This window comes from Anarrhichthys ocellatus, unplaced genomic scaffold (assembly GCF_004355925.1).
Source record: "Anarrhichthys ocellatus isolate YVR2014 unplaced genomic scaffold, GSC_Weel_1.0 scaffold20, whole genome shotgun sequence".
NCBI lineage: Eukaryota > Metazoa > Chordata > Actinopteri > Perciformes > Anarhichadidae > Anarrhichthys > Anarrhichthys ocellatus.
This window is the reverse complement of record NW_022280050.1, coordinates 5,714,338-5,724,445: the sequence shown is the minus strand read 5'-3', so window position 1 is coordinate 5,724,445 and position 10,108 is coordinate 5,714,338. Positions and strand designations below refer to the sequence as shown.

Genomic DNA, 10,108 nt, shown 5'->3' with positions numbered 1-10,108 from the left:
CCTTCTCCTTGTCAGTTTGTTGGGCGAGCTCTTGAAGGCTGAGGTTATGTACCTGGAGGTCAGAGTTGTGCTGTGTTTTAATAATAATATGCTTTCTCTGTTATTTAGGCGCTTGATTGATCTCAACCCGGAAAGGGGGACAAAGGCCAACCAGGGGAAGGTGGTGTCCAGAAAGACAGGGAAGCTGGTCCAGAAGAAGGCAGCAGCTGTCAATGCCCATGTGGCCATCCTCATAAAAAACCTCCTGGACTTTGAGTGGGGCTTTATGTAGTCCCGGCACATTACCACGCAGGACATCACAAAGGTGAAGGAGAGATAAAATTGTTTTGTTTTATGTTCAGTTTTATCCTGTTGTCCCAAACATGTAGTTACAGATGTGCTGTTTTACATTTAGAATACTATAACAGTTTTATATACAGTAGATTGTTGAGAATCTGTTCAACACGATTCAGTGTTCTTGTCTGATTGTACAATAATGTAATTACTTACAATGTGTTTTGCTCCTGAATGTGTTTGATACATTTGCTTTAATGAATGTAATTTTATATGGTGCTTTTATTATTTGTATTTTGCAAAAATGTGATCACTGTCAAATTGTCAGTTATTGAAGGTGTTTGACACTGCATTGGCTTTAATAAAAGCTTTTTAATGTAAGGCCATCTCTTGTTTGAGTCGTTTCTATGCTTGCAATTTTAAGGGGTTTTATTTTGAAATGTAACATTTTTAAAGCATTAGCTTCTAGCAGTCATACTGTAAATATACATTCTACAGTACTGTAATACATTTTACGGTAATGAACTGTTCATGGACAATACAGTAGGAACACTGAAATAACAGTATAATGCATTTTCTATACAGCACTGTACTGTAATATTTTTATTGCGGGACCCACCATCACCCCTTAATGACAAGCCGCGACCCACGACCCAAATTATATATACATATATATATATATATATATATATACATATAATTTGGGTATATCTATATTCAAGAAGTCTAGTAGTAGTAACGTCTCTGTGTAGTAAACTGCCAAATCAAATAAAGAAATTACACATCAATTATATTTTAACAAATATTATTCTCATTTTTCAAATTTAACTGGATGGACTATAAATAATACATAGAAATACATAAATAAATGAACTTCTCATTTCAAGTAAAATAACAGCTGGATTAAAATATAAATTACGTAACAAAATTCATTTTAGAAAAGTTATTTTCACTGAAATGCCCTGCAGCTTTAAATTCAGTTCATTCAGGATGAAGTGAAAAAGCCACAATATTATATTTACTCATCTTCTAAAAAGAGAAATTCGTGTTGGAAGAATTCACCTATTTGAGTTTGTCCAGTCAGAGACTAATGACTCTGGTCTCTCTGGCCATTTTTCTCTTTTGGAGATCGTCCTATGATTTGACTTTCACAACTCTCACTACAACAGTCCTGCTCTGCTATACTATATCCTCGTCTCTCCCCCGTGTGTCACGGTGTGTGTACATCTCACTCAAGTCAGGAAACTTGTCAGAATACTCATATTTGATTGGCTGAGCTGCATCACATGATGTGATTCACAACGCATTGGTCGGTGTTTTTCCTGCACCGCTGAACAAGTGCCGTAAATGCTGGAATAATTCTGCTGCATAAAAAATGCCCTTCAAAATAAAATCACATTTTTTTTTTTTTTGTCAGGCAAAGGCCCGCGACCCACTGAAAACGGGTCCGCGACCCAAAAGTGGGTCGCGACCCACCAGTTGAGAATCACTGCTCTATAATCTTACTCTCGGCCTCCTCAACTGCCCTGGATCAAGTGGGAGGGATTCAGAAGACATGTTTGACTTACTAGTCATAGTGCAGGGCACAGCATCGAGGCTTGGCTTAATGATGTTGACACTAACGTCACCATGAAGACTGAAGCACACAGAACACTGCCACACATAACACCACAAAGAAACTGAATCCACGTTTTACTAGCATCAGAAAACTCTTATTCTCTCTCTGACACGCTCTACTCTGTGTTCTTCCGAACAGATTTGTTTTGTTTTGCCCTTTTGGCTCTAGATGACACAGCTTTAAATATGGATATAGAAAAGCACGAGCTTACTCTCTTTTGTAATGCAAATTCTTGTTTTTAAGACACATGCTCTCTTCTTGAGGCCGACCCAAAAAATGTGTCAACTCAAATGAACAATAATATGTAAACTAGCACAACGTGTTCAACATGTTGCTGTTGTTGTTGATATGAGTGTGTCTTCTTTATGCATGACATCCTGCTACCTTTTGTCCTTTGTCCTGCATTCATGGTGCACAGTAACTAAAAAAAAATGTTCTGCACCTGCTTTATAATATGCACATACTGTACACAGCACCTGTGATTTTCACATTTTAGCACTTTTAACACTTTTTGTCTTCACAGATGCTCTCACATTTGTCTTAACTCTGCAGGAATAAAGAAAGGTAAAACATTATATTATCTTTAGGCACAGCACCTGGAGGGAGGAGAGACAGTAGTATCTTGAGGGGACAACTGTAACATTTAATGACCCAAAGGTCAGCCTTTAAAAATAATTCCTTCTATACAAGGTGGTTAGATATATTAATAATGAACCTTTAAACCATTAACCAACAATAAACATTTTTACAGATTAATGCTATCAGTTAAACAGCTTGTTTAAGAAGCAGAGCAGGGCTAACCCTCTTCGGTAACTTGGCTTGTGTCTTGAGGAGTTGAAGCATTTATTCAACGAAAAACAAACTGTATACATATTTCACTGCTACGTTCACAGCTGTAGCGTTACTACTAACTTCAAACTCATCGTCACACACACACACGCTAAACAGCTAAAAGGTGTCTGACATAATAATATAAATTAATAACAATTTGTGTGCTTTTTTTGCTTTTGCCTTTTGGCAATAGCACAAACCCGTCACAACAGGAAAAGGCAATGTATAGTATTCCTGTTAAATGTCTTTAATGAATGAGACCTGCAATTAAGTTCAGTTTATACTCTGTTGAATCAATTACTTGTCAAAAAAATGTGGCACTAACTAGAAGAACAGACTTAGCATTTTTCATGTGGCTACAAATACGCCAATAACCTGCTCTGTAAAATGAACCAGGATAAACCAAAGCCAGTGACATCAGGATGGGCAGGGATGATGTAATGAAAACGTTTGCTAATACCAGTGTGCCTTATTGTATATTCAGCTGCCGGACAGTGTGTCCAGCATTGGGACTTCAGTGGGGGTTTAAATGAGGAGACCCTCAGAGCTCCAGAGGGAATAGTCTCTACTGGCAACTGACTTTGAAAAATCACATACTGCATCAGATTAAATTTTTACCCTTTTGTTTTTTATCAAAAGGTAGAAAGATGTTTCTATTTCTGCATTTTTGCGTTGGCCCATTTTTCCCTAAGAGAGACAATATGTTACCTCAGAATGTACAAGTTGGTTTTTGAGGCATTCAGAATCGTAGAAGCAAAGGAGGAAAATCAATCAGATTTGGGCTGAGCTCAAAGACTGTTACTGACTATGAAGTTGCTCAGCTGACTGAGACAGACTGTCAGTCAGAGAGCATTACGCTAAAGGATTACAAACACAGCTCTGTTATGGTAGACTACAGAGTATCTTACTGTACCAGCTCTACAGGAAACAGCCATAAGAAAAATCTATGAGTCAAATATAGCAGCAGTTAAAGAGTGGACAATAATAAATATTGACTTTAAGTTTTGTCTGAAAAATATTATTTTTACAGTAGTAGTGGTATTAAAATTAGCATTACCATTGTCATGTCTTATTATATTATTTTCTCTATAAGGCACCAAAAATGTCGTTTCATCAATTAATTAATGAAACAGAAATCTAATAGCACTTTTCTTTGACTCTGTTACACAAATTTCAATGAAACAAAATAAAAGAGAACCATAGATTTTGGTGATTTAGTCTGTCTACACTGTATTTTAGAGACAAAATAACACTTTTTCACAAAGGAGTCAGAAATACTACAAAATAATCACCTGTTACCTTCACACTCACAACAAGAGAGCCATAAATGCTCCTCTGCTTTTCTTGCAGAAAAGACAATGCGTATATGCTTCAATTAAAATCAAAGGAGACACGATCCTACAGCTCATGGCAGGAGAAGGACCGATGTTAGAAGCTGCTGTGTCATTTGAGGGTCATGGCTCCTCCAGAACCTGTCCAGGGCCCTTCTTGTCACAGCAATAAAATGGTTTGGTCTGCTGGTCACTGGGGAAATCAAGTCAAACTACAACAAGCTGCAGTTCACACTCATCCCTCTGATAAGGTAGGGAAAAACCAGTCATGGGCTGCAATTGTTACTCAATGTCACTGAATACTGAATGCATAAATGTGGGAACAGATATAAAGCCAGTTCAAAACTGTGTCTTATTGTGAGTACTTGTTGTATTTGTTTAAAATGTAAACCTGTTTGCATGCTGCAAATATGGGTAGTGCATTTTGTTTTAACTTTATTTTTATTATTTCTCACTGCATTCTTATAAGTGAGAAGAGTCTAATTATTAATAAGAAAAATATCACTAACTACAGCTGGAAGCTGCTCCAGAGTCATGTAAAAAAAAAAAAAAAGTAATTACAGTATGTGTGTAGGAGGATCGGACTGATTAAAGCTGGGAGCATATTTGAATGCACAAAAGACTTTATAGCAGTAAATGCTATATACTATAAATTGAATACAGGAAATAAAATTGTTGAAAACATTATGTTTTGTGTTTGCAGATGAGGTTCAGTTCAATGCATTCTCACTTTTTCTGCAACATGCTGTTTTGGTGAAAATGTTATGGCAATGTTTGCATTTGTCGAGTAAATATGAAACAAGCATTGGATATGCTTATCATTTTACAATTAAAGGTATCTTAAAACACCAATTAATACAATTTAGAAAACTGGACATATCAGCAGTTTGAGAAACTAAGAACAAAACATTTTTATTACTGGAAAGCCTGTTTAATTCCCTACCCTAATGTGCAATAAGAGACAGCGGTTTATATGAGCTGAGGCTTTTCCCATCAGAATATAGATCGATATGGTTGGCTTATAGACATTAGGAAAATGCTCCGTTGGTAACAGTGCTTGTTTTATGATTTTGTTTAGTGATACGCAGCTGTAGACATGCTGTGTTTTTAATGTTGTAGCTTTGTATCTAATGCAACTAACAATCATTTTCATTATTGATTAATTAACAATTGTTTTGTATATTTAATGCTAGGAAATTGTGTAATATTATTTTTAAAGTCATAGGTGACATTTTGAATTTCATTTTTTCTTCAGACCAACAATCCAAACTATTATATAGTTAATATAAAATATTCATATTACTACACTTAAACACTTAAACAATGAATTGATTCAAGACTGTTCCATGTATATTGAATAGGATTGTAATTTGCAGTGTCGGGTCAACATTGTCAGTTATCAGAGACACATAGAGGCTTGTTCTTATTGATTATCACATAGTGAGCTTCAGGCAATGTGCAAATAGTTTGTATTGTTTAATCGTAAAATGTGGCGTACAGACAAATTCAAAACCACATTTTATTTTTAAGGACCCTGCCCCGTCATGTGGGTGGAGGTAGAAGGAAGCAATAGGAGAGGTATGCATACATAGGGTAGTTGGGGGAGAAGTGGGAGGGACAATTGAAGAGATGAAAGGAAGGATGAGAGGATGAATGGATATGAATAGGGATGGATGAAGTTGGAAGGTGCAAGGATAAAGGCTTAGGCAAGAGAGGATGGGTATAAATAGGCTTGACAGGTGATCAGAAGTGGTCAAGGTGAGGCCTGCTCCTGAAACAAAATAAAAGTCAAAGAGATATACAGTATAGGTCCCGTTTTTGATACTAGATGCAGAATTCAATCTTTACATGTTGTTTACTACAAGCTGCTTGCTCTTACACCGAAGAACATCTTAAGAGCTTTTCCTCCTGGGAAAATACCCAAAATGGTTCAGAAGTGATGATTAGTCCTCTTGCCAAATGATCAGTTGGCACTAAAACTGTGATATTGCCTTTTGTGTGTCTTGAAGAACGCCAGGCGATCACAGCCTCCTCCCACTTCCTATAAGACCACTTAAAGGATACTGGACCATTACAACCCGGGAAATGCTGCAATATGGAAATACACAAAGTCATATTGCAGCATTTTCACAAATGCATAAAATTTCAACATGCACAACCAAATTGTACAACTTCTGAGGACTGCACAGCAGCTTTTGGAGCTATATACCCACTGGTCTACAATAGCTTCTCTGCCGTTTCACATGAATGATGAACAGCTACAGGTTCTGTACGATCACACATGTATTTCAGTTATTTTGGCTGATTAAACCTTTTATCGGGACTATGGGGGCGTGTACTGTACAGACTTTGATTGACACATCTCCCTCACTCTGTTATGTGACTTTTATTGCACATGTTAGAATTGAACAAATAGAATTTTTATGATTATTTTGAGTATGTGGAGATGATTTTGTTAGCAGTTTTGTATCATTTCTCTGTCTTACTTCAACCTGAGAAGCCAAAAAAGCATAGCTCATATAATGTTAGCTTAGTATGAAGCTGGGACTCACTCTTAACTGTATCTCTGTTCAAATTGTTTCTATATACGTTCTACAAATAATATCTTGAAATAATCATTTTTAAATATAAATTAAGCCTCGCAAAAACAGTCTCCAGTGTATTCACCTCCAAAAGCTGTCAAAGAACAAAACATTTAACTGAGAAGACTTAAGCTGAAACAGGCTAAAATGAGCTTGCAGGCTAAAATGGGAGGCGGCAAACAACACAAACACACACACACACACACACACACACACACACACACACACACAACGATGAGTCGCACCTACTCAAAGGATGCTCCAAAAGGTCAATACTGTTCGTCTCCCATCTAGACGACCAATTGGGACAAAAACTCCACCAGACGACATTACCAATCGTTTGTGACAACAAATTGAAGTCCAAGTAAGTCCCAAACTACCATCTGCTGTCAGACCCCACTAAACAGGTCCCTGGCACCATCCTCACAATAAGACAGTGGTCAATCCTCAACAGATCCAGGACCTGCCACAGACCCTGCTTGGCCAGTCTCTTCGGGAGCAGCAGCTCAATCCCACTGCACTTGTGGAGAGGAGCAAACAATAGAACACAGCATTGAAGCTTGCCTTCTCCAAAGACTAAACAGAGGATAAGTCACCCTCCATACAGCAAGATAAGAGGCAACTGCTTGGCTTTGTATTTGCTGAATAATAAATACGTACTACATTCCCGCCACTGCGATGAAAATAAATCTCAAAATAATGATTTAGTACCTCAAAAGTAATGAGAAACTTTCTCAATATTTTGACTTTGGCCTACCACCACAAAGTACGTGCACTGCACTAGCTAGCTTTCTGTCATTGCTATCGGAAAAGAGCAAGCATGGTTTTGGTGTCGGAGCGCTGATGTAGAGCAAGCAGATGTAGTGCTTTGAGGCACCAAGCTAGAATTGTATGTGAGCTTCATGAAGGCATCACGCATCTACTTGTTTAAATGTTAAAATATAATAAAAAAAATGGTGTTGTTCTAGGCCTACACGAGATTATCCAGATTAACACCAATCAAATGTGTCAGAAACGTAAAGGCGTCTGGCAGAGAATGGTCGGTCACCTGCATGGTGCCTGCTATCTTTAGCGTTACTCTGGATAATATCTTGTAGGCCTAGAACAATGGAGCATCATTTTACAACATTTGATCATGACAGAAAATTAGAAGTACTTTGTGGTGTTAAGCTTAAGTCAAAATATCAACGTTTGTCATTATTTTGAGATTCTAAGTCATTATTTCGAGATACTAAGTCATTATTTCGAGATACTAAGTCGTTATTTTGAGATGCTAACTCATTCTTTTGAGATAGTTTCTCATTAAAATGACTTACAGGCTCTTTTTTTTTCCTTCATAATCGCAAAAATGGGCTTCCATATAGGCTGCATTTTGTGCGTGACTGTGAGGGTGGAGAGGAGAAGTTCTATCGAAGTTGTTGCCATACATACTGGCATTTTGCCATTCTCAAATAGGTCTGGAGGTGTTATACATTTGTAAGTAAGGAATGTGTCAGACTGTGCTTTTAGAGAAGAGAAAGAGCTGCCAGAAGAAACAAAGCTGTGCACATGTGAACCTATTATTAGCAAGCCAATGCCCAGGCAGTTTTGGAAAAGTGAATGTTGCACTGATGTCTTGACTGGATATAATATCCATTATAGACCTATATGGACAGGATGCATTGTGTAACATTATGACATTATAAGTACAGAATAATGTTTCACTTGCTGCTGTCATTACTTCATAACAAAAGCTACATAAATAAATGAACAAATACCTAAATAAATGCTGATGATAAGCCCAGTGTAACAAGGGAAGCAACACTGATTAAGCAAAGATCCCGTACACTTTAAACCAGGGATTAAGGCTTTAGACTCCCTAGACTAATTACACCTTGCAGAAATGTGATTAGTGAGAGCAGTCGAAGCAAGCAGGACACAGACACGGACGTTGTAGTTATAGTATTAGCTAAAGCTCTGCAGCAAACAAAATAAATGTAAAGATGCTCCCGGACACATGCACGGGCAGTCTGGCACAGAATTTTACTCGCCGTACCAGCAGATGGACATGTAATGGAAACCACCGTGTGCTTAAACGAGAAGGGGATCAGCGTTTGATCCAGATATTGATCTAAGATGTCCAAGTAATGGCAGCAAGAAAAAAAAAAAAAAAAAGCTCCACTAGATTGCTTGCTCATGACAATCTAATTATTTTCATCAGATTGTTTGCCATATACAGTAAATTAAATAACCGGAAGAATGGCTGGAGTCAGATAGTGATAATGAGTAAATAATGTATGTGATAATGTAAAATATGCTAAAAGTGATTTTTAAATGTCTTTAAGATCATGCACATTTTAACCCAGGCTTCCATATCTTAAGGTATATGTACAAGTAGAGTACATTTTCATGTACCACAATAAATCAAGGATACAAAACAAGTTCCCACCACAGTTTCTATCAATACACAAAACATCATCATCACCATAGAAAGCGTCACAGCTTTTTTAATTTTCCATGTTTTAGAGGGCTAATATTGCAACTGAGCATAAGAGTCTGACTCACTGAGCATTGTTTGTTATTGATCTACAATACATAATAATGAATTAATAAAAAAATAATATTTTGCAAGCTAAGAATTTAGGGAAGGACCGAAAGGAAAATTTCCTTTAGTGAATGATCTCTCTAAATCGTATGTTATTATTCCCCATCAAGCCAAATGCACGGCTACTTTTTTAAATTACTTTATCAATCTCTTTTCACTCGTTTTACACATTTGCACAAACACACACACACTCAGGGCCGAAATACACACATGCACAAACAGCCAGGACACATAAACATGCAGTTGGAGAGATGTTAGAGTGAAAACACGAGTGAGTTAATCATATTTTAAGAGGTACGACTCGAGCACTCTGCAAAAGAGGGATGATAAAAAAAAAAGACATTCAAATGAATAAAATTTGTGTTTAAAGTTTGATGTGCTACTGTGTAACTTGGACACCTGCACCCCCCATCGTCCTGGACAACCTACGCATTTCTAACCGTAAATGCAGCGGTAACAGCCCGTGTAAATAGGATGGAGATCAGTATGTGCTCAACGGGGATTGAGCATAAAGTAGCTGCATCACTAAAGACCCAGACGGTTAAAACCGCAAGGCAGAGATCAAAGCCCCCACAATAACCGGGACACTCGAAACCCCGCGATGAGCACAAGGAAATGAGGAAGGACCGATTATTGTCTGCGGATAGGCGAATCTACAAACATTGCAGAAATTACGAAAGAAAGTAGAAGCACCACATTGCACTGCATTCCGCAAGATAAGTGAAGCTCGACCTGCATTGCACACGCCATTAGAAGACAGAAAGCATCCTAGATATGCCTACCTCACTCAGTGTCTTCATCCCACTCACACTTCTGGTCCTGATGATACGCTACTGCTCCGCTCCAGCATCCTAAAGCGATGTTATTCTACGAGGGGGGGGGGGGGGGG

At 37.7% G+C, this 10,108-nt stretch overlaps 1 protein-coding gene across 1 annotated transcript in view; it reads right to left on the bottom strand.

The window, feature by feature from the left end:
* b3galt1b (UDP-Gal:betaGlcNAc beta 1,3-galactosyltransferase, polypeptide 1b) overlaps positions 1–10,077 on the bottom strand; it is a 44,228-nt gene extending 34,151 nt beyond the window's left edge. Inside the window, exon 1 of the mRNA XM_031858678.1 lies at positions 10,002–10,077. The gene's annotated coding sequence lies outside the window, so the exon portion shown is untranslated. The remainder of the gene's footprint in view (positions 1–10,001) is intronic.
* Positions 10,078–10,108: the final 31 nt, after the last annotated feature.